The following is a 27,253-nucleotide window of genomic DNA, read 5'->3' as shown; positions in this document are numbered from 1 at the left end:
AGCAGAAGATATTCATGCAAATTCAAAAGCACCAAGAAAATCCTGCAAGTGAATACGGGTCTCTCTTAACACGTAGAAGGAATAGAGAAATCTACTTAAGCTTTAAATGAATTGAAAAAATAGAAATAAATATATATTATCTTTGATCTGCAATACAGAAGAGACATGGGCAAAAATTAGGGAATTTAGATCTTTGTATAGCTGAATATTTTATATAAAGAACTGTTTTGAGAACATCCTACCCAAATAGAGTGGGTTTTTTTTTTTTTTGCCTTTTAAGAAAGGAAAATGCTGCTTTCATTTCAGAAAATCCACCTTGCCCCAATATCAAAAGCTGACCAGGCAAATATGTTCAGGGAACATGCCTGTCTAGAGTATGTCATGAGCAAGCAGAAGTTTCTTTCACCTTCCTCAGGTCCCCTGGAGATCTGACCCAAAGAAAATGTGAATAGAGTTTTCCATTTTGTTTCACATCAGGGTCTCCTGAGAGGCAAAGGACTGGAAAACTAGAGTCACAATATCCAAAGCATGATTCCAGCTGATGTCCCAGTAAAGGAAATGTACACTCCAAGCTTTCTTTTTTTCCAACCCACCATTTGCTCCAAATGGTAAAATCACAGCCTCAAGGAAAATCGCACCTTAACAAAAATTGTTTGTGTTGGCTGTTCTCTTAGAGAAGTTGAGTTTTCCTGGAAAGTTAACATTCCTTGTCAGAGAGGAAGTAAAAATAAATGCGGCACAGGCAAAGATGACATTTGAATCCAAACAAAAGTTTGCCTTTTGCTTTTTTTTTTTTTTTTCTTTTCTCATGATTATACACTGATGTGCTAAGAAAAACAGTCCCAATTTAGCTTTCCATAAGCCCTTCGGAGTGGTGCACATATATAGTCTCTCCTAGGGAGGTTCACTCACAAACCCTTGTCAGAAAAAGGAACAAATATGCCATGTGAAAACTGAGTGTTGGTTAGAGGATCAACAGAGAGGCCACAGGGGAAAAAATGCCAGTGGCTTATTTATTGAATGATTCAATGTTTTAGACAAGGGAAGACTGAAGTATGTCTCATGAGCTGAAACCAGCTTCAGGCTGACAAACTCCCACCTACAGAACTTATAAACACTAGTGTGCAATACATCAAATTCAGGGTCCAATTATAAGCATCTTGACTAGACCTTGGCCAGTTAATAGTTCCAGACTGATTCTTCCAGTGCCATCAGTCGACCCACCTTGCATTTACATTGGACCTGGACAAATGTATAATATTCACTAAGGGCGGTGACACCAAACACTCCAGAGTGAAGAACTATGCAGACAGAATAGGGGAGGGGCCTCTGATCTAGGTGTTATATTCTCTTTACATTCTTCTGTTTACCTTCTTTAATGTTCTCTGACCCCAGGAGGAAATCCCGACTCCCCACTATAAGGTTGTTCGAGGAACAGAGCCTGTCTTTTGGGGTCTTTTCTCCACAAGCTCAGACTCTCAAACTCCAAGTCCCAGGCACAGAGGCTTCAAATCTCCCCTCTCATTTCTCCTTGGTCTCTGGGTATTTGTACCATGCTGTCCCCTCAGCCGGAACACTCCTCCTCCATCACAAGCCCTCCTTTGCCCTAATGACTGGAAAACGTCCACTGATTACCATTGTATTTTATGCTCACTATAATTTTTATACAATAGATTTGAAATAAGTGGTTCAATTTTCTCTCACATTATGCTTAGTCTCTAAAGACTACATAGCACAGTATCCGGTACAATGGAGAGACTGAAAACAAATATTCTGAATGAATAAATGACTGAAAAAGAAGTCATCTATCTTCTTAGTTCTTATCAAATTGTCAAAAAACATTCAGTATGTTGAAATCCGAACTTGGTTAGGCATGGCAAAATTCTCATGATGTCCTAGGGCTTAATATGCATTCAATAAACTGTAGCACAAACGATTATTGTTTACATTACAAAAGCATGTATGATTTAGAAAATTCTTCACAACTACTATTTCTACTGCACAATCACATAAAGATGATCACTTAAAACTTGTTAAAACATTGTTTGATGCATGTGCATTTTTTTTGTGAAAGTGCCTTTATTTTAAGTGAAGGAAACCTGTAAAAGTAAGAGGACTCCCGGTCAACAAACCATATAATTACATGCTATTGTAACAAAAAAAAAAAAATTATCAATAAAAAGAGCTCACTCTATTTATGTAGAGACAAGGACATTTTAGGAAAAAAGGTAGTGATGAAAACCTCCAAATGGCCCACAAATAAATTAAGTAATCCTAGTGATATACATGCATGTGGCTTGTGTGTCATTTTAATAAAAGTGCCTAGAGGGCATGGATTTACCACATTTCTATGGCTCTGTGTAGCAAGCACTGCACATGTGTGGGTATTACTTGTGGGTAAGCACTATTTACTCTACAAATAAATTACTATGTAGCTTACATTGTTAGGGTCGCATGATAGCCCTATAGCTTAAAAGACTGAAATAACCATGCATTTATCTTGTCACTACAGGTACTTACAGTGTAATTACAAGGTCAACAGTTACTATGTAATTACGTACTTTCAACATTGTGGTTCTTATAAAAAAAAAGTACACTGTTCTCCCAGTACCTGCTGAGAACCCCTATCTCTGCTCCACCATCCTCACTTGCAAATTTTAAATAGCTACAAATAACATTTTCAAAGGGAAACAAATCAAAGAATCTTTGTTGGCATGATAGCTATCTTAGAATTATTATACAATGGTAGCAGTCAGACCTGAGACATATTCTTGTCCAATGCCCTCACTTTGTTGGAAGATTTTTTTTTAATTCCTTGTAGTATTATACCTAATTTAGAAAGTAACTCAAGATAGAAAATAACCCAAATAGGTGTTTTTGTTTAGCAGCAATAATTTTATAATGGCTGCTCGTTTATATAGAGTAATGAGATGGGGCACATTTTTAAAAGGGTGAATTTCCTGATTTAACTTAATCAAAAGAAACTACTGAATCATAACTTACCACATAACAGCCCTAAAATTTCACGCTTCTAAAGTTCAGATTCTAACTTCATTTCTGTAAGTCTGATGAATATTGGCATCACATTGCATATAATTTTGTGGTTGGTCCTGTGTATGTGTGGTGTGACTAAACCTCATTCATTTCTTTTCCAATGTCTGGGTGATTCTGAAATCATGAGTGTCATTAAAGCCTAAAGCCCTTCAAATTCTCCCCCCCCCCCACCTTTATGCAGTGAAGCAGAAGTACATTGCTTTGATAGTCAATATTTGAGCAACTCATTCCAAATTTATTATAGGTTACTATCATACAGAGAATAATAAAGAATTTTTTTAAATTACTTTAGCTCATAAGAATGGGCTGATAGATATTCCATCAATGTTATGATTCCCTTGGATGGAGAAATGCTAAATGCTAACCCAAACAGATTTTAAAACCATAATTACTTGGTAAATAAGGAAATCATAGCCAAATAATTATTCATGAATGCAGATTAAATTCATCTAGATTTTTTTTTTCTTATTGAATTCTTCTATCTGTGGCAAAGCCACTGAGCATAGCACTATCAAAGTGGTATTGCTTCTTCAATATGTTTTACACAAAAAAGAGCATGCTGTGTACAGGCTTTTGCTATAGGGTCTTTCTTCTTTCTCTCTCTAGCGATGAAGCACAGATAAGTTATCCAACACTAGTGTGCTTGCATCATATTAAAAGAGGATGCTTGTTCCCTGATGCAGGAATTCACTGAAAAGCAAAAACCAGGCAATCACATAAGGAACATCACCACTGAGTTCTCACAACTAAAGACTTACTATGATGAGAGTCATCAGCAAGGAAACCACACTCTATATAGACAAATGGGGAAAAGTCTTCAAAACAGAATCTCAGGATGGGAGATCGTCAAGATCTCAAGAGATAATATAAACTAGCCTCTCTCTTATCACCTAATAAAGCCAAGAAGCTTACTTAAACAGTTGCAGGATTTACCTTCTAATACCTACTCATAATTGAGTTACATGTGAAGGGTTTCTCCTTTTCAGTAGTTCCAAAACTCATTTGAACATTTTTTTTGTAAGTCTCACAAGATAAATTAAGAAAGCAAAATAAGCTATCTCTAGGATATAACAGAGGTTGAAATATGCCAGGTACAGATGAACACCTACAGAATGATGTTTTGATGTTAAAAAATAGAATGATTACCTACGTCAAGCTGATTAGAGAATCTGGGAGGGGACCAGATGTGGGAGGAAGGTCAAAGACGACTTTTATCTGTGATGATTCAACCCTACGTATGAGAAGAATATTTAGATATTAAATATAATATAAAAATTAAGAAAATACATGAGAGTAAAGCAAATTGTAATAAAAAGCTACATAAAGAAAAACAGAGTATTTCTCCATTAGTCTAGGGCACAGTTTTCCATGTTGGTGGCAAGAGATCTACCAACCAGTTTGTTGGAAATCAAAGGACAGAGAAAAAGGGGAAATTCTTCAGCCTGCTTCGTATAGAGATGCATGGAGAAAACTATAAATAGGGACACTCATACTGACCTTGGAGTTACCAGAAGTGAGAAAAATGTGTATTATTAGTAGCGTACTGACCCATAGGCTCTGACTAAGAAATGATTCACACTATTTATTCCACGCTTTTAGTAAGTATGCATTTCAACGACTGCTCTCATTCCATTTTTTGGTGGTAATTTTCAGTAAGTAAGAAGCACTGTACCTTTAAGTTTTAAATACAAAAAAATGACACTGATTAACCTTTAAAATGGTGCCATTTAATCAAGGCAAGTAGATCTTTAATGGGTTTTCAATGGACTAATAAATCACACGATTCTTTTTCACCATGGAAATAAACAAAATATTTGGGGAAAAATTCTCATTATACCTCTTGGAGTGTTCGTGTATAGGAGACTGGGCAGGGAGACAAGTGACGGGGGTTCACACACGGTTATTCTCAACGTGACTATGATTTGGAAGGAGACCCTTTTGCCTTTTTTTCCAGTGAGTTCTTGATTAGTTACCTTTTTGCTCTGTGTGCTCACAAGTAAGTGGCTATATTGGGATGTCTTAAGGAACTTTGACAAATTTTGAGACAGGGACTAAGAAATGTGGTTGAGCATCATGTTGAAGACAACTGATCTTTCAGTCTAAGAGAAACTGATCAGAGAAGATGAGTATAGGTTACTCTCTCCGCTCATCCCCCTGCCATCACTCAATTCTCCTCAAGGCACAAATGAAGAGCCAAGCAACCATCAGTGTTGGAAAGTGCAGACTGAATTCCTCGTGTCCAGAGCTCAGCGTCTGGGCAAATAACTACTGTTTTGCTTCCAGATTCTGGAGAATTGCCTCCAGCAATTCTCTTTGCTCCCCTGAAATGGGCAGGTCTGTCTTTACACTGTGATGCATACTCTGCCTGGCTTACAGTTGCTTCATGCAAACAAGCTGAGTGAATGACCTGGGAAAAAAGAGACAGCTTGATAATGATAGACAAGTTGTGCTTTCCCTTTGAACCATGTACAATCTTAAATACAGAAGAACAAGAGGCCATTCATAATAAATTGACTTCCAACTCTAAAGAGTGACCTCTGTACTGGACGAGGAAGATGCCAAGGTAGGGCCGTAAGGTGGAGGAAGGAAAAGGGAATGGAGAAAAGCTACATCTGCAGAAGGGAATGAAAAAGGTCAGGAAGGATGTAGGGATGAAAGCTCTTCAGCTGGCCCTTCATCAGAGCCACCATTTTCAAGCACTTACATTGTGTTAGGTAGTGAACTGAGAATTGTATAGGCTTTATCTCATTTAATCCACATAACTCAATAAGGTTTAGATAATTAGTGTCACGATTTTACAGATGAGAAAACTGAAGAAAAGAGAGATAATAAAACTTGCAAAGGACACACAGCCAGTAAGTCAGGATTTATATTCCAAACGATGCAGTTTGGGAGGGTTCTCCACGTCACGTCTTCTCCCTCAAGGAAGTCTACATCACCCTCTCCTCCTCTGTAGTTTCAAAGTGTGAAGTCTCCCTCCTCCTTGTCAAAGGCGGCTTTCCCTCTGTGCTGGGACCACGTTATCCAGTAACGTTCTCCTTTAATTTGCCCCCTCACCTCTAGGTCCAGTCTCTCCCATTCTAGAGTCTTCTTCCCCACCAGTCTCTAAAACTGCTCCGATCTGTTCACCCCAATTCTATTCCTTGACCCCTGGACTTTCTCTGACCGTCACCACTTTGTCACTGTCTATACGGTTGACCCTTGAACAACGTGGGTGTGAACGGCATGGGTGGGTCCACTTATAAACAGATAATTTTTCAATAAATACTACTGTATTACATGATTTGCAGTTGGTTGAATACCAGGATGCAGCACTGTGGATTTGGAAGGCCCACTCTAAAGTGATATTCTGATTTTTAATTGTGAGGGTGTTGGCATCCCTAACCCTCATCATTTTTTCCAGGGTCAACTGTACTTGGTTTTGCCCATTATCCTCTCTTGCCTCTGGAATAGACCTCTGCCCCGCCATGCCCAGAACTGCCTCTGCTGAAGTCACCAGTATTCCACGAGTGGACAAGTCAAGTGGACACTTGTCAGCACACATCTTACCATGACCTTAGGCTTCTGGTTCATTGAAACATTCTGCCCTTCTTTTCTAAAATCTCAGTCTGCCGGCTCTCCATCCCTTAGCCAGCTTCTACACCAGTGGCTCTTCATTTAAATGTCTCAGAAATATTGGTGGCACCGAGAGTTCCATCTGTGTCCTTCTTTTCTGCTACCTCTCTACACACCCTCGGGATGCTCACAATCTCTCACAAGCTGAAGTGACTTGTACACACTGGTGATCTGTTCACCTATACCACCGACCTGGATTTCTCATCCGAAAACCAGAACTGTACATCCCACTGGGTATTAGGCACAATGACCACATGGATGAATGATGTGACCTCAAACTCAACATATTCCAAACTGAGCTCACTGTGTTCCTACCCTTCTTCCTCACCTCAAAGTCACTTTATATCACACGTCAAAAATAGACGCCAAAACTCTGGAAGTTACACTTGACACTTCAATCTCCAGGACATCCTTTTCTTCCTCCCTCATAATTCCTCAGTCTACCAAATCCTCTCTAACGAACCACCACACTTTGTCACACTTCAGGCCCTTGTCACTCTTTCCTGGGCCAAGGAGATGGCCTATGTCCTCTGTCTCCAGTCCTACCCCTGCCCCCTTTAACCAGTCCTCTTTACTGTCCTCACAACAGTATCTCTAAAACACAAATCAGACCTAAAGGATGCAGATGCTTTACATCTGCATAAACCTGGCTCTGGCTTCGCCAACTTCCTTAGCCAGGCTGTGCAGGATCTGGCTGCTGTCTTCCTCTTCAGCCCCATCTCCCACCACGTGCACCCTTGTCCCCATATCTCCTGCACAGCTGAGTGTTCTGAACACACTCTAATTTTTCACATCTCTGGATATTTACACATTCAGTTTTCCTTTTCCACTTTGAATTCCCCCCCTCCTTTTTTTTGCCAAGAAAACACCTATTTTATCTTCAATACCTCACACAGACAAGAATTTTCTTCTTCCTGAAACAGTTTTTGATCTTGCCCAGAGATAAGCCCTCCCTTCCTTGAAGGCATGCACAAACAGCATGAAGTTTCTAGCATTTACACTTTACACTATATTGCAATTTGATTTTTTTTTTTTAATTTTATAGCTACTTTATTTATTTATTTATTTATTTATGGCTGTGTTGGGTCTTCGGTTCGTGCGAGGGCTTTCTCTGGTTACGGCAAGTGGGGGCCACTCTTCATCGCGGTGCGGGGACCGCTCTTCATCGCGGTGCGCGGGCCTTTCACTATCGCGGCCCCTCCCGTTGCGGGGCACAGGCTCCAGACGCGCAGGCTCAGTAGTTGTGGCTCACGGGCCCAGCTGCTCCGTGGCATGTGGGATCTTCCCAGACCAGGGCTCGAACCCGTGTCCCCTGCATTAGCAGGCAGATTCTCAACCACTGCGCCACCAGGGAAGCCCTGCAATTTGATTTTTACCTGAGCCTGTCTGCCTCACTAAGACTTTGAAATCAAGAGCTCCCTTTTCAATCATTTTGCTTTTTCCAGTACCTGGCTCAGGGCCTATCACACAGGAGATGCTGAGTAAATGACTGTTGAACTCCACTTGACATTTGATGGACGAGAACCTTCAGTTTTAAGCTCAAGCAAACAAACAGGCAACCTCAATTATTTTGAAAATAATCAGTATGCCTTTGAAGCAATTTAGCCATAGAACAAATGAGATTTATTTTGGAGATCAATAAATTGGAAGTCAGAATGTGTAGTTCCAGAGCCTGTGGTGTCACTGGCCAGCTGTGAATCCTTAGACAAATCTTTTATCTCTGCTTCATCCAAACATTCCACCTGTAAAGTGAGCTGAATAGAATAATCTCGAAAATCTCTCCAGCTTTCAAATATCTATTTTGTTGTATGAGATCATAACTGACCACACAGGCAGACATTCAAAAGAAAGGACTAAAGAAAGAAAAAACGACCAAAAAAAAAAAAAAATCCTCTTTGTTGTAAATAATCAAAGATGTGTATTGAATAAGAAGAAATAACAAATTGCTCCCAACAATCTTCCCAAAAGTACGCATATAATTGAATATTTCATACTTAGCTCTAAAAAATCCCCACAAAACTGTCTTGGAAAACAGTCCTTTGGCTAGGAAATGTATGTCTTTATAGATGCATCAAAGACGTCTTTCTATCTTTTCTCTCACATTTTCAAATCAAGTACACAATCCTATTATCATTCACAGCTCTAAGTTTCTCCCCCAAAATATAAAATTTGTCTTTGATTCCACAGATCTTGAATATTTATATGCCTTTCAAGTTGGTGTAGTCTATTGAGGAAAGAACACAGCACAGTCACGTCTATTAAATATTAAGTATTTTGCTGCAAAAGCAGATACAGGTACACAGATGTGTGATTACAGCCTCTAGAGATACAAACATGATGCTTTTCCCCCCATTTGGTTGCAAATGAGGAAAAAAAAAAAACTGTGCTAAAAGAAAACTTGCTTAAGTAACATGGTGAGCAATAATGTGGTATTCAAATAAAATGTATTTGAAGTTGCATATTATATCCAAAGGAGCACTGCCATAATTCATAGTGATTAATGTTAATGTCAAAAATATTAAAGAAAGTAATAATGATTTGTATCTTCATGTAATGGGCTACCCTTTCTTTGATCTTTTATTCCCTTTGATCGATGAAATTAACAGACAATAAATTTCAAACCAATAAAAAGGAATTCATCTTCGCCCAGCACATTGGTCAGCCTGTGGGAATAACTCCTGCACGAGGTCAGAGAGACAAATGCTAAGGCTGGTGTTAAAAAGGGATCAGATAATTTTATGACCATTAATAAAGTCTGTCACGCTGCAAGCTCATGTGCAGATAAGGGTAATCCAATCATCCTTCTGGGCTCAGACTAATTACCTTCTGGGTCACAAAGACACTGCCGGACCAGCACACAGTCTGGGACACATGTGCACTCTCAGAGAGGGGCTTTGCTTCCATTTCAGTGCAGAACAAGGTCAGCTGAAGACCTTTAAAGGGCACTAAAACCTGAAAATATTTTGATACTTGCTCCTGAGTTTGTAATTTAAAAAAAAAAAACAAACTAAATCATAAAACACATAATTTCATGCACGTGCTGAAATTAAAATGGAGTTTTTCCAGATTCCTTTGGTTACAAAGTTCAAGTTTGTTTTTTTAATGCTGATTGTTAGAAACGTTTTGGTGTCCCTGCTTTCTTAGGACTCTGAACACTTTCACAATTTGCCTATTTGGTAATTAGACACTTGGTGGGAAGAGTGAAGATGAATTTGTTCACAGCCAAGAACATCAGCCTACAGTTGGTTCCCTTGCTCAAGTCCAAAGTATCAGAATCTGTTTCAGGAACTCTGCTTCCATATGCATTGGTGGTGGTTATGGATTTTTGAAATCTTTAGTTAAGGCTGGTTGCATAAATTATGGCCTGCTGGGGGTATCTTCCCAACCAAAGGCATTCCTTAAGACATCCCTTATGTATTATTTCCATATCCTTAATGAGATCCATATCTGCACTGATATTAGTGATCATTGCCAGGTAAATGTTGAATACACCCAGGGAATTGCACTCAATAAAGGCTGACTTGTCACAAATTCAATGCCAATTGCTGAGGAAATGCATGATGTCTATATGGTTTACTATCTACATGCACGCGGCTATTCGTTTATTGTGCTCTGCTCCCCTTTCACCAAAGGCCTGATGTGTCATGAAAAAGAAAATGCATCTAATTGGTATCTAATAACTTAAGGGTTACTGAAAACTGACCACCATGTTGCTAAATGATACTACCCACAGCTCTCATCAGCAGGAAGTCATGATTCTCTTAATAGACTTATAATATACAGACACAATTTACTTTCATAAAACTGCAGGGGTATAGCTCTAAGTTGGCTTCAGTGTGAGGAAATTCATGATCATCAATAATTTATCTCAAAGATTCATTAAAGCTCAATGTATTTATGGCCTTCGAGCTACAGTAAAGTAAGATTAGTAACTGCCAGTGGAGGAAATATTATTCATGTAATTTTCAGCATTTATTAAAATACAGTGTATAGATTTTTTTTCCCTTTGCATGGTAAAGGCCTCTACAAGGAAAAGTAAGTGTTGGAAACGAAGAATTTTCCAGAACTAGATTCAGACACAAGGAAAATAGATATAATTAGACATTTAGTGTCTCAAATACTTCTTTTAGGTCTCTGCTAGTGTTTCTTCTCACAGGAAGTCTGGCATCTCACCTCTGTTCTGCCAACTCTTTTACTGCCTTCTGTGTTCCTGACCCTAATTCCACAAGAAGACTGCCTTTTATTCTCTCAGCATCTAGACCCACCTGGTCATGTGTCTGACCTGGGGACTTCACGTTCAGCCTTCTGCCAGCCAACTTCTAACTTGTCTAAATTTTTAACTTCAACTTCAAGATTCATGTCAAAGCTTATCTCCTGTGGTAACCATGTCTGTTCCCTGGTTTTGGCAAGTGAAATGTCTGGGATAGTAGTATATATTGGGAATGATCTTAAAACTGTAAGAATATTTGAGATCTGCAAGGTACTCAGTTCAAGAAAGGATGCTTTGAGAAGAACTGAAGACCACAAGAATAGAAAGCTCCTGGAAAGTTCTGCTGAAAAGCAGATAAACAGGGTGTTAGCTAGATAGGAGTGTAAGATGAAGAGATTTGTGTGTGTGTGTGTTTTAATGTAGTGAAAATAACAGCATGTTTGCATCTTTAAAAATATATGGCTCAATGAATGGATCCTAGAAGCCCTATTTCTGCTGCCAGAGAGAAGGCTATGTCTTTATGCTGACAGATGAACTCCTATCGTAAATAGCAGAAGCAGAAGATTATTAGAGTCTCAGTTTGGAAACTAAATCCCAGAAGAGACATACAGAATGCAGCCGGGCCTTCAAACTCGACTCCCCTCAGGATGTATGTTGGTGAAGCATTAACTGAGCAGGTGAGGACTTGTGCTTTTCTCTTTTTTTTTATGACAATGAAAGAGCAACTTCTGTACACTGAGCCTTCATTTCAGAACCTTTAGTTATTCTGATTAGAGATATATTTATAACTTTGGAAAACTAAGTCTTTAAAGTGAAACCAGTACTAACACTGACATAAGGCTTCACACATTATAGATGCACAGATGTTTTTGGTAACACTAAATTAAAATTTGATGTGGCTTCAACCTTCTATTTTTGCTGTTAATACTGCATCTGTCTTCTGTGTTGTTTCCATTTGCTAGCTACCACAACCAGAAAGGAAAACAAAATCCAGCTATACAACTGCAGTATGGGCAGTAGCCGTATTGGGCGTGATGGAACAAACATATTAGTGCAGGCGCTGTGTGCAAAGGTGCCTCAGGTGTGTATTACAGTGGTAACTGCAGAGCTGTGATGGTCTGGGTTCCTGAGCAGTGCCTCTTCAAGGACATGCTACCAACACCCAGAACCTCAGCACTGGCAAGGGATCTTACGCTATGAAATCGGAGATTCTCCCCAACGCAGGGGTCTCCTGCAGCATCCCCTGCGTTTAGCCAGTTGGTCTCTGCTTGCAAATACCTAGAAATGGTAGTGTACTCTCTTAGGCACACCTGGTTCCAGGATTTAAAAATAGCTCTGAACATTTTAAAGTTGTAATTTGGTTAGCATATCATCTCTCTCCCTAGAATGCTCCCAAGTTTGATTCTATGAAGACATACAGAATTAAATACAGTCCTTCATCCATGATACATGAAGATAGGTGCCAGATTCTCTCAATTTTTTACATACTAAATATGCCCCTTGTCCTTATATCTGTTCTTCATATGGGAAGGATCTCAGACCCTTCATCATCCTGTCACCTTTTCCTGATGCCTACATTTCCTACTGAATTTCTCCACAGCCAGATTTGGGCTTCACTTCTACAGACCAAAGAGACAAAATGTAGATATCAAATAAAGGCTGAGGGTGCTGACTCCAAGCAGATTCTGAGCTGTTAAACTGAAAGAAAGTCTCATCACTTAGTTTATATTCCTAGTAATCTCTAAAAGCAAAAAGGTAAAGGTTAGGTTGAAAGCGCAGAGCTACACAAGGCACAGGTGCAAAAAGTTAGGCTTGGGAGCTTCCCTGGTGGCGCAGTGGTTAAGAATCTGCCTGTCAATGCAGGGGACAAGGGTTCGAGCCTTGGTCTGGGAGGATCCCACATGCCGCAGAGCAACTAAGCCCGTGAGCCACAACTACTGAGCCTGCGCATCTGGAGCCTGTGCTCCGCAATGGGAGAGGCCGCGACAGTGAGAGGCCCGCGCACCGCGATGAAGAGTGGCCCCCGCTCGCCGCAACTGGAGAAAGCCCTCACACAGAAATGAAGACCCAACACAGACATAAATAAATAAATAAATTTATAAAATAAAAAAAAAAGTTAGGCTTGGTCATGAACTTCATTCAAGCTCATTCTTGTGGCAATGGATTTTCTCTGTCCTTTAAGGACAATCTAGCCAACCCCAGGACTTTTCTAACCACTCTGAGATAATGAAAGTCTTTAAGTGACTTTTAGTTAACTAAAATGCTTTTCAGTTAAAAAAAATTTTCTATAGTTAAGATGTCCAGTCCTAGGTACTAGTTAAAACTCCAAAGTTCATTTAAAGCTAACTTATTCCCTCTCTTCTCCTTCAGTCCTATTTCAAGCCTAAACTACACGGTCATGGAGAAGGGCCATCGCAGTCCCCTGAATTTCTGTTTACTGCTTCGAGTTTCTCCTCTTTCCCAATTCCTAGCTTGTCTGCCTTGAATTCTGATCCCTCCAGAACTGGAGCGGGGAAGCAGAGAAGGGATAAAAGGTACAGGGTACACTACCACTTACTTGACTAGCACTGATGTAACCTGGCCTTGGAGTCATTGGGTCATGAAAGACGTTTAATGCCTGACTGTTCAAGGACTCCTCCCCCACCTTCTGCCATCACGAGGACATCTTCATCACAGACCCCCTAAGGGTCTCCATTGGCTGCTATAAGGAATGCCCCTCAGTCTTCATTTCGTGATACATCTCCAGTCTCTTTCTCCTGTGCTTCACGATACATCTCCAATCTCCTTCTCCTGGGCCTGTCTTGCCTTCTAAGAAACCTCCTCTAGGAAAGTTTCTCCCCCAAAGCCCACAGAAGACACTTACACATTTTTCCCTACAATAGAGCCCAGCAGCACAGACCATTCCCAAAGCAGCCCCTCTCCCTGCTCCCTAATCTAGGTCACGTTTTCTCATCTCCTCTTCTCCAGGAATGGTCCCAGCACCATACTCTGTGCCTAAGTGTTAGCAGGGAACCTGAGTCAGTCAGTCTCTGGAGCCTTGCTCGGTGGGCCCAAGAGGTCCACTCCTCGCCCCTTCACAAGACCCTACAGCTCCTTCCAAGAAATGTCACCCTCCATTTCCAGTTCCCCTTTCACCTCCTCCAGCTGCTTTAACAAGAAGGCGGTTGGTGGTGAGAAGGTGGCAAAACCAGTTCTTGGGCACTTCTGCAAGTTTTGCATGGTTGGGCTAGGATCCTGTGTTGGAATGAAAGTAATCAGGGTCTAAGATGAAAAACAGAGATAATCCTAATGTAACTTCCTGCTACAAACTGGAAACAACTGGCAATGACTCTGTAAACCATTATTCTTATTTTTGAATATATTTGAGTGGGGGTCTAAATGAAGACCTTAAAAACAAAAAGCTCCAAATCACAGAACTGAGTGAGAACAGCAGGAATAAATACAAGTGATGTCTAAGACCTGAGATCAGCCAAGAAAATTTTTCTCCTCATATGATCACTGAAGTGCCTCAAGAAATCAAATTATCATAACATAACTTAAAGCTTATAGAGCAATGGTATGGAGGAGTTGCTCTTCTAACAACAGGAAGATAGCAAAGTCTGTGAAGTGGTTTGCTAAAACCTTCCTCAAAATGCAATGCAAAATGTCCTTACCGGGACTGAAGAAACCAATAGATCTTTTTTTTTTTTTTTTTTTTAATATTTATTTATTTATTTATTTATGGCTGTGTTGGGTCTTCGTTTCTGTGCTAGGGCTTTCTCTAGTTGTGGCAAGTGGGGGCCACTCTTCATCGCGGTGCGCAGGCCTCTCACTGTCGCGGCCTCTCTTGTTACGGAGCACAGGCTCCAGACGCGCAGGCTCAGTAATTGCGACTCACGGGCCCAGTTGCTCCGCGGCATGTGGGATCTTCCCAGACCAGGGCTCGAACCCGTGTCCCCTGCATTAGCAGGCAGATTCTCAACCACTGCGCCACCAGGGAAGCCCCCCAATAGATCTTTATATACATTCATCATGCACCTATTTTTTTTTTTTTAAATAGACACTCAAGATTCAATCTGCTTTCCAAACCGGATTCAGATTAAGGGAGGAGTATTTTGTTGAAAATTGAATTGAAGATCCCAGAGCAAAATAGAATTTAAATGGCAAAGCATATTCAGTGTAGGAGGGTCTGCCTGGTCTTACTTAACATCTTCATTAATGGTCCAGGCCAGAGAAATAAACAACAAGTTAATTAAACCTACAGGTAGTATTAAATTGGTATGAGGGGCAAACACTGGTGAGAGACAATAAGAAGGCTTTGGAGGTTAGGAATACAGGAGCAAATAAAAAAAAGACTTTGAGAAAGTGCACATATTTAACAGGATGAGGCCCTTGGAAAACAGGATGGCTCAAAACAAATTCAACTGATTATGCAGACAATTAAAGAAATCCTGCATTCAGTGCCTCAGGAAAATAATCACCAACATCATTTGACTTTCCCACTCAAAGATGTAAAATAATAATAGGTAGGGGAAGAAAAACTTCATGAAATATACCTCAACTCTGGAAAAAAAAAAGTGTTTATGTCTAAGTAGAATATAAGAATTCAAAGCAAAGACATTTTATTGATATAATGTGAAAACCCGTAATATAATTAAAATACAAGAGAAATGAAGATTACATATTGAAATGTGATCATTGTATTATTGGTCTAAAGAATTTTTAAAAACTAAGATCTTGAAGGGTGTAATTTGTTTATAAGCTATCTTAGAAATGCTGAACAATTACTCCAAACAAAGCAGATGAGTCACAATGAAAAATATAGCCTGAAATAGTCTGATCCCCACTTTCCTGTTGAGTTTCATCTCTTTCTGACTTTATTCATGTGCATACATAATAGCTCCAAACTTTAAAACAAACCTTCCACCTTGGTCTGCCTGTGGTCCCTTGCAATGGTTCTTCCCTCATCCTAGAACACTCCTCCCCCTGCATCTTCCCCAGGAGGGAGTCAGGGCAGATGTCCCCTCCTCAGAAGGCCTTCTCTGACCAGCATACTTAAAGCTGACCTTCCTACCAAGGCAGAATCTCATTCTCATCCTGTTTAATTTTCTTTGCGGGACTTATCACTGTCTAAAACTACCCTAGAGTCACTTCATTGTTTGTTTCCTGGCTTCTTCCTGCCACCCCACCCTCGGCTCCCAATACAAGCTCTGTGAAGGCACTCTCCTTGCTTCCTTTACTACTGTGGCCTTAGCCTCAATAATAGCTCCCTCCATAAATGATCACTGAATAAATGAATAAACGTAACCTGGCTGACAGTTAGGAGATTGTGCAAATACCACCAAGAGTGGAAGAAAGTAGATGTAACATAGACAATGGTGGTAGATGACATCATTACCAATGTCTAACAGCAAAGAATCTAAATTTAGGCAAAAGTTTTAAATCAGCAGACGCATGAACACGAATTCTTCAGAGTGGTTACACTGCCAACTCTGTAATTACACATTGGGTCATATTAGGCCTCGAATAATGAACTTTCGAGGATCTCACTCATCTAATAGCATCAAGCCAGTGCCTATATTTACTCATGAAAATCCATATGAAGTTAACTGCCATGTAGTTACTTCCAGTTTTCTTTTTTCTTTTTCCAATGGAGTAGAATTAATGCATGCAACCTAATGAAATATGCTGCAGTTAAAGAACTACTATGCATGGTAATATCTCTGTGTGTATATGTTTCAAATAAAGTAGAGTCTGTGGTGACGTTTCAGGAATGGAAAGAATGAAGAACAAGAATTAAATCGCTATTCAATTTCAAATTGCATCTGGGCACCTGAATGCAAAGTCAGCCTATGAAAAACTGATGGTTTAATGTACTCCCACCCAGCCTAAACCATTATAATATGTATGTAGGTTTGTTGTATTATTTATTACAAAATATAACGTGGCCCACAAACCAAGATATATAAAAACACTTTCATTTATAATAGAAAATCACCAACACAAAGGTTTTTAACCTACTCCAGAAGAATGTTTTCCTTTTTGAGGAGGAATTTTGGAGCCTTAGAAGACAGCACTAATTTCTATGGCAGCTAAGGGTCCCTATGCCCGTAAGATGTGACCAGAGTGGTCAACCTGAAATCAAGTGAAGTAGCGTAAATAGCCAACCCATGGCTTTCAGCCTCAAAGAGACTCAGAAATTACCAACACAGTTCAACAGTCACTTGGAACAACTACTGGAAGACAATAATAATCATAATCCAACTCATTTTCCTGAACCACTATTTTAAAATAATTTCACATGGACACCTTCCTCTCTTTTTGCTATCTTTTCCTCCTTATTGTGAGAGGAAGGAGTTCAGTGCTGGGATATCAATTTGGGACAACCAATTGTTACATCACCTAATTCTAACATATCTAAGTGAAGTGAAACCCTGAAAGGATGAACTAGTTTTTGCTGCTGAACCCTCCAGATTGCATAAGGCAACAAGACTCATCAATGGTTTGGGGGGGTTATTTGGGCTGGTCTGGAAAGTAGGAAAGCACATAGGAATATCCAGTGTCATTTTCTTATTCCTAACATCTCCTCTAGGTTTTTCCATGTAGGTTAGAGCAGGTTTCTCTCACTTTCCTGAAATGCCCAACCACTATCACCCCTGCCACCCCACCGCTCAAGATGAGTGAAGTTCCCAACTCCGATATAGCATTTTATCACTGGGGCTTTTAGACATAGACAAATGTCTATTTTCCTAATTACCTTAAGGATTTAGGAAAGTCAAGGTGCATGTATGGTCAGAAAAACATGCATACTGACTTACCAAATACGCATGAAAAATGGGTCATGCAAAAGATTTTTCTCTTTTTTCTTGAATTTTTATTTGAAGTGGGAAAAATCATTTAAAAAAAGATAGACCCTGCAACAATATAAGAATTTTATTTTGTAGTATCGTATCACATCCAAAAAAAAAAAATCTGAACACCATACTCCACCCCCCCACCCCCCAAAAATTGTATTGCGTTACAAATGTTGAATGACAGTTTGGTGTTTGCAGCGTGTTTACTTATATTTGCTAAAAACAAAAAGGCTTCCCCTAATGAGTATCAGCGTTATTCAGAATAATATGGTTAAGGTACTTATGTTCATATGCTTACCTTCTTTTAAATGATGCCATTTTAAAGTTTCATTGTCATCTCTTTTTAGTATTAGGTACAGAAAGTCCGTAATATATTTTCATTAAAAAAGACAGGAAAGAGAAACTACAAAATCTCTATAAAATAAACTGAAACTGACTAGCTGGCTTTCACTTTTCAAACTGCACCTTCACTGCAAACACACCTTTCAAAGGCTACTCATCAGGGTTAAAGACAACAATCAGCTTGTCACAATTAACTTCGTAACTACGGAAAACGAGTATCAGCGACAACATGATGTACAAATCTACAGCTCTAAAGATAGAATTCAAGTGGATGGAAACTGAACTTGGGCCAAACTGCTTTATTCTGTTCACCTTGTTCCATAAATCAAGTAGAAGAATATCAGTACATCAGCAACGTTGGATATTAGTTCCATTTTATTGGACTGAATGCATCATTTCATGAAGTGAATTTTCTCAAAAACCAGCAAGAATAAAGAGATGTGAATTATATATGTGCTTAATCACAATATACGATTGATTTTAAGGTTAACGCTTTTCCTTCAGATATTACTAAACTGGATCCTATCCCTTTGATCTAACACTTGTCAATCTGTCATGTGACACTGAGAAAATTATTCTAGCAAGCGAGCCTATGTGCTTTCTCCTTCTAACTTCTGTCTTTCACTGAAGTTTTCCCACCACCCTGCCTACATGCACCTACTTGGTATTGCTTGCAATAATTACACCTCAGTTTTTGAGCTGAAAAATAAAGCAATTCAGGTGAGAATTTTATCTGTAGGAGCCTTGCATTCACCACAGAAAAACATTAAGAAATAGATATAAGATGGCAGGAAATAAAGGTGACAAAATCCTTCAGCTAAGTTAGAAATAAAGTATGTAAACAGTACTGTAATCCCCATGGTTTCCACAGATAATCAATGCAAAAGGAAAAACAAGAATATAGTAACCACAGCTTCAATGTGGATGGGACTTGCTGCCCTGGGGTGAGGTAATGGGAGGGAGAGAGAGGAAGAGGAATCCAATTCAAGTTTTCATTGCATGATTCATATACATATATATCAGAATAGTTCTCTTGGCCAAGTATTTATTAAAAATCCTCACCCAGCCTGCTTATAAACAATTTGAGAATTCATAGACTACAATATTCATAGCCATGTTCAAGAAGTGACCTTCTGAGCTGACTTTATTATGAGCTATAGAAAGTGCTAGCTAATAAAACACAAGGGCATTTAGTTGGTTTCCAAGATTTTACTTTCTAGGCTTCTCACCCCCTTCAAAAAAACTCTCCTACTAATGATCATAACTGTTTTGTGATCCACCCTTGACAATACAGAACCCCAACAGCAAAGGCAGCAAAAATATATATACCACTGAATCCTAGGGACATTATTCAACCTGAATTCTAAGGCCAGACTTGCAAATTGTGCCCCTAGGCATCTCTATTGTGGCTTATTTGTTGCTCAATTACATGCATGCAGTTTTTTTGGTGGTTTTACCTTTGAGTATGTATTCTACAAAAGCTCATAAATTTCTTGAAATTAGCTATACCTGTAATCTTATAATATTCCCCAGACTGTGAATAAAATTGTACTTATTTACTTAAAATTAATATCCTTTTCTTGACTCTCAGTGCAATTCTGACAAAACACTGAATTCCATGTTCACATAGGTAGGTGTTTTAATCCAGCAATCGTGGCTATCTATCTCTAATGATGGCAAAGCAAGATTGCAGAGTGGCCCACTGCTTGCAGTGGGAACCTACCAAACGAACCTATACGAAGGTCACTTCAGTAGCAAGGAGAACTGAACAACTCAGGAGGCTTTTAAAGAATTCAAAGTACACAACAGGATAAAAGGAGACGCGTGGAGGAAAAAACTTTTCTATCCTAACAAGCTGTTCATTCTATTCCTGTTATAAGCCTAAGTACATATATATGTATACCTATGAGGTTATCCTATTTTGGAATCAACTACCAACTCGAGCCCTCGGATGACTCCAAGTTTACTAACTTAAGTCATGTTGTATGGGCATGCAGAGTTGCCATTTCTCAAGGAAAGCCCCAAAATCTAATTTGTTTCTAATGTGAACATTCCAATATTAAAATTCTCTTTACTTTTGGCTCAGATGAAAGCCGGTCTAAATTGGATCTTAAACTGGAAAACAAATACTCTCTGGTACTTCCAGTGAACGTCGACATGAAGGAGAGATCTTGGATCCTGCACGTAAGCACTAGTCTGTCTGTAGGATGAGCCTCTTAGACAGTTTTGCCCCTCGTCTGGGTCTTAGGTTTCCTATACTCAAAATGAAGCTTTTAGCAGCTTCTAGATGTCTTTCTGTGGACCAGCTCCTTACAAGACCTGGATCGCTTCTAACAGCTACATGTTCCCAGGTCCCATTCTGGTTCTACTGAATCCAAATTGTGAGAGTTGATGCTAAGGAGGCTCCTTAGGCAAAGCCTGGACGTGGTGAGGCACAGGACCGGATGACCCTGGACTAAGGCCCTTCAGCTCGATCACACTGGAACGTTCCAAGGAACCCCTGCAGGAAGTGATGTCCCGTGAAAGGAGGCGAGGAGTGGTAAATAAAGGCTGCCTCAGCTGTGTTTAAACATGGGACAGAGTTGCCACCTCTTCCTTTGTGCAGACTCTCCTTCCCCTTCCTTTTCAGGACTCTCACCCCCTGCTGGTAGTACCCAGAATTTCTCACTTCTCTGCTCTGTTCCTGTTACTATGGAGACAGAAGCCAGAAGAAGCAGCAAAGATGCAAACACAGAGCTGACTCCTGAAAGTGGGGAAGGAAGGAGAAAGGTCAGAAGAAAGAAGCAAGCAAATGGGAGTTAGGAGGAAAAACCGAATCCTCATAGGGCAGAGTCCACAAGCGGGCACGCAGTAAAGATGCAGGTGGGGAAATGAAAGGAGAGAAAGCATTGGGGATAGTGCAGGACGAAGCATGTGACCCATCTAAGAAGGTCACCAGCCAATTGCAATTAATTGGGAATAAAAGCCCAGGGCTGCCATACCTACCTTTCTTTCTTTCCAAGGAAAGCCAGAAATCTAGATTTTATTTTGTTTGCAATTCTTAACACTCAAGTGTTCATAACTAATTTATATATATTTATATATTTTTAAATATATATATTTATATATATATATTTTAAATTCCACCAACCAAATGGGCCCCCAGCCTGCATCTACTACCCCAGAAGATGTGTGATGTGTGAATTGTGACCAGTGAAGAATGAAAGAGCCCAGGAAGGAAAACACAATGTAGAACAACTGAAAAGGAATGGGCTTGCAGTTACTACTGAACAGAGGACTAGGAAATTGTTAAAGATTAGCCAGGGTACTTGGTTGATCCCTGACAGTCATAGATTTAACTTGCTTGTTTCTAAGAAATCGCTGGTTGTTTTTGCCCACATCATAGGAACATCCATGCGGCTGTTAGTAATTCTGCCACCAACTGTAAGGATTTGAAGCACTAGCTGGAGGGCAGCCCCCTGGACAGAGTGAGTCTGGTAATTAGCAAGGTCCAGCCAGGGCTCTAACCAGCACCTGCTTTCCATTCCTTGTAACTGGAAACTGTTACATAAACTGAACAAAATGTTTCATTATTTTCACCTGTGGAAGATGGTTATGAAATTAATAAAGCAACATTCATTAGGGCCAAGTACTGTGTGGATTACGTTGTGAGAATAACAAATCTAGTCCACAGTCCCTGGCACACAGCACTGGATAAATGTCAGCCATCATTAATATCTGGGCTATCTCTGACAACAACCCCATGAGGAAGGAATTGATGTAATCCTGATTTTAGAGACGAGGATGATTTAGAGAGGTTGCAAAGTGACATGCCCATGTACCTAGGAAGCAATGGAGCCATGTTTAGGAGTTTTTAATCACCAGTTTACATCCCTAGTGCTGAGTGTAGAGAATGGAAGGGTATGGGCCAGCATCCAACAATACGGAGATGTTGAGTATGCCCCTTCCACCCTTCCAAAATGTTTCAGATAAACCGAAGCATTGTTTATACTATTATCGTTTGACTCATCAGAGCACAAAAGGGGATTGTTTAAGAATTCTAGTTGTTCTTAATTACATTTTATGAAGAAAATAGTATGCTTGCTATATTTATGACCTTGAGAATCCACAAAGGTCAAGGGTCTGTATTAATAGATGGAATATGAAGGAAAAAGAAAGTACTGCAGCTTCTCACACTGTAAGTTACAATGGAGCAAAGAGATGTATTTATTGGGGTATTCATTCTACGACTGCAAATATCCAGTGTATGTTGTATCCATACAACATATGTGACTAGGCTGGCTTGGATAAAAAGACTAAAATAAAGCACAACTCTGATTAATGATCAAACTAGATTGTTGAGTTACAATTTTTTTTTATGTCCTGTTATTAAGAAATTAATGTTTTTCAAAGTTTCAGTGATAATGTAGAAAACCCCAATAAAATGTAACACAGGTTCAAAGAATGTTAGACCTGAAAGAGTCCTTATGAATAATTTCTCTCATACAACTCTCTCATGTATTAAGTTAGGAAACTGAGATTAGAAAGAATGAGAATACAAGCCTCGAATCACATTGACTCATTAGTGGCAAAGCTTAGACATCTTGGGATACCTATTGACCACCTCAAAGATGAAACTGACTTATAGTCTATTGTTACCTTAATAAATGGACCCGCTAAATTTGATATTGTTTTTCTCAGGAAAAAAAATACATGAAAGAAAAGGTTAAAAAATATGACTACTTACTATATACATTTGCTATATATATATATATATATTTGATAAATCTAATATAGTGAGTTCTTTCACATTTAAAAGAAAAATGCAAACATCTGCCTACAAAAATTGGTAGAAAAAATGTACAAAATAAATAGTAAGCAAAGATATGAAAACCAAAGAGATACATTTTTTCACTTAGATTGGCAAAGAGTAAAAATATGATAAAACACATTGTTGGTGAATACACAAGTAAATCAACACAAAATATTTGTTGATAATTCTGTGAAAGAAATTTCACATTATGCATCAAAATATATAATGTGTATGTATACCCTCAGATTCATTAATTCTAATACTAGGGATTCTTTTTAAAAGATTAGAGAGTTGACTAAAAGTACATGAATAAAGATGTTCATTTTAATGTGTGTAGTAAAAAGGTTAGAAACAACTTATATGTCATATTAGTAAAACAAATTATATTTATTTTATTAGAGTCTTATACCACAATAATAAATTATATGGCTCTGTGTTCATGGGCATGATGGTAAGTTTCTATTGCCAAGAGGGCAAAAAATAAAGATACTTAAAATGTAAATACATGATTCCATTTATGTAAAATTTTATATCGTATGAATAAAGAGATGTCTGGGACAATATGCACCAAAGTATTAACAGTGATAATATTTGGATATAAGATTTTAGATGACACTTACATTCTTCCTTATATGTTCCTGAATCATTCAAGTCGAATGTAAATAATCGTGCATTATAATCAGGAGAAAAAAAACCCCAATAAATATATATTTTTTAGCTTGATTTTTTTCTGAAGTAGAAGTACTTTTTCTAAAAAACAAAATAAAAGCACAAGATGATCTATACTAATAGCACAGTTTTTCTAAGTAACATTTAATATTCACCATTTTTAACAAGCAAGTAGAATTATATTTATGATCCTAACATAATTTTGCATCTAAGGTAAGTGCTAATAAATAAGCATCTCCAGGGCTTTACCAAGTAAGAGGATATTTGAATTCAAATAGAGACTTCATCTCTATCTAGCTGGGGGAACTGGACTTAGCCAGTGAACATTCCCTAGACCTCACTTACTAAAGCATTAAATGACAAACTTGAGCTTGATCACCTCCGAAGGCATTTCTAACAATAATAATAATAATAATACCTTAGTAATTCACAGCCCCTCAAAATGATCCCCAACCCCTATGTGAATATGACTCTAGATTATATAGGATAAAGTCATATTTTAAATGGAGCTACGGAAATTTGAAATTTTTCCAGAAGTCTTTGAAGAGACTCTTAAGAACTAAACAACATAAATTCCTACTTTAGTGGTCTCGTTTCAATGACAGAGGTTGAAAAATGTTATCTGTTCTTCTGTTTCCTGAGGGCTTTGCTAGGATCTTAGATACAATCACACCATCATGAAAATGTTGACTAATCTGGAAAAATCATCAGTGGGCTCTCCCTCAAGCAGCTCATTCATTATGTTACTGCCATTCTCCAAAAAATCCTGTTGAGAATTGATGACAACATGGCTGTACTTTAGGCTTGAAGATCACTTGGTGGGGGGTTTCACCAAAAGTGGAAGCTTTTCGCCTACACACATTCCAGGACACCCACACATCTCACATCAAATATAATATTCAAGTCCTATCTCCAAAAGTCTAGAGTGAGCACTGGCAATCAGAAGAAAATGATCCAATGTCTGTATATGTTAAAGTCTCTAGCTGCTTTTGGAAAGACAGGAAGGGTGTGGAGTTGAAGAGGGCAGATTTAACATTGAAACAGAGAAGTCATAAATTCATTAGCATGCTGTAGCCAGTGAAGTAATGGTAACAGGTTAAAAAAAAAATTGCAAGTATAAGAGAGATGATAAATAGCAGCTGGCATTTAGCTTTACAGTCAAAAGACAAGAAGGTGACCCAGCAATCCCACTACTGGGCATATATCCAGACAAAACCATAATTCAAAAAGACACACGCACCCCAATGTTCATTGTAGCACTATTTATAATAGCCAGGCCATGGAAGCAACCTAAATGCCCATCAGCAGATGAATGGATAAAAAAGATATGGTACATATATACAATGGAATATTACTCAGCCATAAAAAGGAACGAAACTGGGTCATTTGTAGAGACGTGGATGGACCTAGAGACTGTCATACAGAGTGAAGTAAGTCAGAAAAACAAATACTGTATATTAACGCATACATCTGAAATCTAGAAAAATGGTACAGATGAACCGGTTTGCAAGGCAGAAATAGAGACAGAGATGTACATAACAAATGTATGGACACCAAGGGGGGAAAGCGGGGGTGGGGTGGGGGTGGTGTGGTGTGATGAATTGGGAGATTGGGATTGACATGTATACACTGATGTGTATAAAATAGATAACTAATAAGAACCTGCTGTATAATAAATAAATTTAAAAAAAAAAAAGACAAGAAGGTATGGTGGAGACTGGATACCTGGAAAATACATGTTGTCTAAAGGGAAAGCTTCAATTTGGCTCAGTAGACTGTCATGATATGGAAATGCAGGCCTTGTGTTGCCAACACTTCTTCTGTCTCCTTTTTTTATTTTTTCATGAGAAGCTGCAAATCTAGGTTCTGTGCAAATTTAGTTGATTCTTAAATGCTAGCAACCAATTTTTAAATCCTATATGAACAAACACTGTATTAGGCAAAATGAAACAGGACTGTGGATCTAATTTGGTCTGTGTGCCCCCAATGGATAACTCCTCAGATAAAGACTATACAGCCTTGTGGGAAAAGATATTCAAATCAGTGTCAGAAGTAAAGTATCTTCAAATCTATATTAATATATGCATATCGACTTGTTTGGTCAGGATTTTTATGGACAAAATGACGCTGGAGGAAAAGGAGAAAAGAAAGGATAGAGATGAAGGAAGTTGAGAAAGATGATCATAACCAAAGGTGTACAGACATGAAAGTCTTTGTCCTTTTAATTATTATTTTTATCATAGAGATTCAACAGAGTTAAAGGATTAAGTATGGGATAGGTGGAATGGTAAGGGATAGAAGAAAAATCTAACCAACTGAAAGTCTGTGGTGTAGAGCTAGATACTTGACCTATGTTTTCATCTTCAATTCTACTGATAACAGGGTAACAATATTATTCATCTTTAATAGATGTGGGAATTAAGGCAGGCAGGCATTCACCAATCTATAATCCCACAGCACACAGCTGGGATTGAATTAATTAATATCTGACTACAAAAGTCGAGTTTTTTAACCACGACTGTGTCACGCTGGACAACAGGTTAGAGTTATATTGTAGAGCTTCACTGTCCAATAAAGCAGCCACTAGCCACATATGGCTATTGAGTACTTGCAGTCAGGAATCAGATGCCATGCTAAAATGATTGAACTTCCTTGTGCAGACAGTGGGAAGATGCCAAAGGATTTTCAAAGAGGAAGTAACCAAGTGCTATCAGATGTTGTAGAAAGGTGAATCTGGAAGTCCTGGGCTGAAAGGAGTATATGAGTGCATGTCCCTGTCTGGTCCAGCCCACTCACCTCTCAGCCTCATCTTCACAATTCTCCCCCAGGGTTCACTAGCATCCATTCACAATGGCTTTCCTTCAGCTCCTTGAAATATCCAAGCTAATCCCACTTTAAGCCTTTTATATTTGCTGTTGCTTCTGCCTACAAAGCTTATAGCATAGATCCTTACATGGATGGCTCTGTTCATTCTGTTACCCACGTTTCCATGTTCAAACCTGATTCCATGATTTCAAGTAGTGTTGCCAGACCTGCCTCTCACCCCCATCTTCATTTTATTTTCTTCATGACCCCTGACACTGTCTGACATCCTTTGTTTACTGCTTACCTCGGGTCTCTCCTAGAACGGGAGCTCCAGGAGAAGAGACTGGTCCCTATTAGCCACTGTTCTATCTCCAGTGCCTAGAACACTGACCGGCAAATAGGGGAACCTCAATAACTATTTAATGAAAAAGAGAATGCACACATAATATTTAGCAACAAATTATAACCATGATGCTTCAATTTTCAAACAGTTTACCAAAATTTTGAGATAATTTTTTTCCAAGTCTTAGAGCTAATAACTAAACCCAGAAGAAAGAGAGAACTGATTGATAGTCAATTCTGGTAAATCTCTGTTCTTAAGGCTAATTTGATTGCTTGTTCATTTATTTGAATAGCCTATTACCTCAATTTGAAACGTGGATATATTAAAGTTTAAATTAAGCCTCTTTTCCTTGAGTGAAATTCCAGGCTTGTGAATTTTTTTAAATTCCAATAAATAAATATGTATTTATTTGCTAATGGTACTTCCCATTAGCAAGCCTTCTTGAATAGTTTGCTTTCAGAAGAAAAGTGCTGACCAGACGACAAGTCACGAAGGGAATTCTGTGTTCTGTCTCACCAGTAGAACAGAAAAATGCAGCTGAATCTGGACTTGTAGACTTATACTATGTGGCTCATTTTTATTCCTTGATC

The sequence above is a fragment of the Balaenoptera acutorostrata genome, chromosome 2 (assembly GCF_949987535.1).
Source record: "Balaenoptera acutorostrata chromosome 2, mBalAcu1.1, whole genome shotgun sequence".
Classification (NCBI taxonomy): Eukaryota; Metazoa; Chordata; class Mammalia; order Artiodactyla; family Balaenopteridae; genus Balaenoptera; species Balaenoptera acutorostrata.
Note: the sequence above shows the minus strand (reverse complement) of the source record.